This window comes from Aplysia californica, unplaced genomic scaffold (genome assembly GCF_000002075.1).
Source record: "Aplysia californica isolate F4 #8 unplaced genomic scaffold, AplCal3.0 scaffold00389, whole genome shotgun sequence".
NCBI lineage: Eukaryota > Metazoa > Mollusca > Gastropoda > Aplysiida > Aplysiidae > Aplysia > Aplysia californica.
In genome coordinates this window covers 42,844-46,412 of record NW_004797659.1, presented here as the reverse complement: position 1 = coordinate 46,412, position 3,569 = coordinate 42,844, and positions in this window count along the sequence as shown.

Below are 3,569 nucleotides of genomic sequence, written 5' to 3'. Positions count from 1 at the left end.
CCCTCCTCCCTCCCCCCTCCTCCCTTGTTCCCACAATGCGCTTTCACTGAAGACTTTCTTCCTTGGTACAAAGTATTGTTTGAGATATTGAGATATACTTAGTGGACGACTTGTTTAAGATTGTGCTCTTCGCTCTGTTTATAAAACTTTTTCTTTTGATGGTTTTGTACAAAATTCAAACTTTTCTATGTAGCCTACTTGACTGCTTGTACTTTTTGACTGAAGGACATGTTGGCTTTTTCTATTTTACCTATATCTATTTTTTTTGGAAGCTGTAAAAAAAAGAAAGATATTTACATTATTGAATTTATACCTGCTTTCTCTCTCTCTGTCGCATTCTCTCTCCCTCCCTCTCTCCTTTTCCCTTCCCTCCCTCCCTACCTCCCCCCTTTCTTTTTGCCCCCACCCCCCCTCTCTCTTTCTCTCTCTTTCTCTCTCTTTCTCTCTCTTTCTCTCTCTCTCTTTCTCTCTCTCTCTCTCTCTCTCCTTTCTTTCTTTCTTTTTCTGTTCCCCCCTCTCTCTCTCTGCCTCCCTTTTTCATCAAAGTAAAACTCAGATTCCCGGACAAGTACTTCCCTTTAATTGTTCACATAATGGATGTAAATGGTGTGGGTGGAGTATTCTTCTCTCTCTGCATTGCTCAAATAAACATTTGTAGCATCTTTGACCATATCGCACAAACTGAAAAATTCAATGTAGGAGGACATTACTTTCAGACGATTTGTTCTAATTTATTAGGCTAATGGCATAGGGCAGTGGTGGGCAGTCTTTACTTGAGTTGAGAGACCGTTTTGACAGGGCGATAAACAGCAAAGGGATACGACACCTTTTAAAACTGGATAGAATAAGATAAGATAAGATAATACTTTATTATCTCAGAGGGAAATTCTTCTTAGCTGTACAGGACCGTAGAAATACATGCAGGTATATACTTGAAAAAAATTTGAATTATATATTACTCTAATCTAAATTCAATATGAAAATAGAAGTAAAGCTGACAAAATGTACATTCACATCAGATGTGTCATTCAACCACATGCAGGAATTTAATTACAAGGTCTTTGCTTCTGTTTAGGCACTACTTGTGTAGGTTTCTCTTTCAAGAACTGTCAAGCTAAATGCAATGCCGGAGTCTTGAGTGAAAGAATCGGTGTGATTTGTAAAAGAGGCGGACACGAGACATTCGATCAAAGTTCAGTGTGTTTCAAGTCTTGAGATTTGATTTCTGTAAACCTGAAAATACGATGGATCACTATTTCTATAGTGGTTTTCAGACAATTTTTTTGGCACGTGGAGTCAAAGCGTACTTTTTTAAAGGAGCACATCATTGTTATTCTTTTGTTTTTATGAGTTGGTGGGAGTTTGGAGTGTTCCTTTCGTCGCCGGATCATTTAGTTCGATTTGAAAACCACACACACTTTGTAGTGAAGGTGTTATTGGATGTTTGATAAAACTGCTGCCACCCACAAAGTGAGAGCAAAAGACTGTGTGTGTGTAAGTATGTGTGAACCAGCAATATCCAGTAATATATTATCAGACCAATTCTTTCTTTTTTAAAGTGGCAAATAATACTGTATGCATCTTTTGTAAATTTTTTGTATTGCTTATTTTTGTAATGTACGTATCATCCAAGGTTGTTTTTTTTTTTTGGGTTTTGTTTTTATATTTTGCGCTATACTGAAGTGTAGTATACACTTTTTTACAGTGACTGCTTAGGTTCGAGGTGAGATTGATAAGAGTTTAGTATGTCTACAACTTGATGGCACATTTGTAAAACAGTTTCTAGAGTTTATGAGTGTCTTGAGCAATATGTAAATGTTAATGCCTTTTTCTTTCCCATGTCTAGCGTGGCAGCCAGCATATGTCCTGTTTAGTGTATGCGCATTGCCTGTAGTCTGCTTTAATAGGTGAATGAAATGACGGGTTATGAAAGATTTTTTTCCCTTGACCTTGATAGTTCTCCGATTCCTCGGTGACCATGTTTACAATTAGTGGTCACTTTTCTCTTGTTCATTTTTTGTAGAATATCTTACAGGATTTTTTTTTCTTCTGGCATTGCAGTGCCTGTCTGTCTTTTATAAAATAAGTTAGAATTTGAATTTATATGCTTGTTGATTGTACAGAAGACTTGGCACTAGCTGAAGCTGGTGTTTGGGGGCGAGGGGGTGGTTCGGGTGTGGTTTTTCTACTCCTCCTACTTCTTTGCGGTCGGTATAACTTCCCGGTATTATCTCGATCTGTTCCTGGCAAAATTGTGGCAGTAATTGTCCATGGCTTGGTGCACAGTTGTACTCATCTCTGTTTGCGGTCGGTGGCACTGCTATTTCCGGGGTGCCTTGTTGGTAGTCGAAGCAGACTTTGTGCTGTTGAAGCTTCTGTTGCCCTTCTCTCTCCTCTTTCTTTATTTTTTGTATGTTACTCTCTAGTATTACCTCTTAATCTTCAGCACTTATGCGACCGAAAGGTGTTGCAAGTGCCGTGAAACTCTTACTTAAAACTAAATTAACTAACACTGATGTGTGTGTACATGTGTGCGTGCACGCACATCTGTACGTGTCTATCTGTGTGCCTGCTCGAGCTCGATTTTGAATAATGAAGTAGTGTGTGTGTGTGTGTGGGGGAGTGTGTTTGTGTGTGTGTGTGTGTTATGTTGTACATGTGTAAACATGTTTGTATCCCCCGGTGCGGTGCCACTGACTGAAGTGTCTTAAGGCCATTCACAAAGGGGGGACATTTCTCGTTCTTGTGCACAGTAGAATTGTAAATGGGCTGATCTAACTATGCCATGCTCATAACTGTGCCTGAACTACAACAGGGAACTGCTGCTTCTTTCCTCATCCTTACTATCATCATTTTTTGCCTCTACTGCTTTTGTATGTTTGTCACACTCTTGGGACCTGCTATTTCCGGGGTGCCTTGATAGTCGAAGCAGACTTTGTGCTGTTGAAGCTAGAGAGGTCAGCAGAGTAAGTCTGATTCCCTGTAAGGACTTCTCTGTTGACATCCTCCCCTTGGCACTCGTATGACCTCATTCAGTTGCGAACGCCGTAAAACCTCTTCTAAAACTAAACGTGTTTGACACAGAGTCGGTCAGTGGGGGTTGCCTGTAAAACCTGTGCTCAGCTGTTCCCGTGTGGCATAAACTGCACATTGTTGTTGATGATTCGCCTCGTCTGTATTTTTCACTTGATGTTCAACCATTCATTACATTGGGCATTAAACCCTTACTTCTTTTCTTTCTTTCTTTCTCTCTTTCTTTCTTGTTTTTTTGTTTTTGTTTTTTTTTGTTTTTTGGTCAGTTTATGCAAGTATTTAGTTGTATGTGTTTGAGAGTGTGAGAAAGTGACTTACTGACACATGCATAGATAGCGCTTGAGGGATCGGTTAGACATTTTGTATTATGTACATATACTACTTTTTGTGAAAAAAAAAAATGAAATTTCATGCTCATTTGTTTTGTAGTGTTAGTACCAGCATGTATGCATGTTTGTGTGTATGTTGAACAAAGTGTGTGTGGAGGGTGCAATCTGTCTGTGTGTGTGCACAGTATCTGTTGTGTGTGTGTGGGG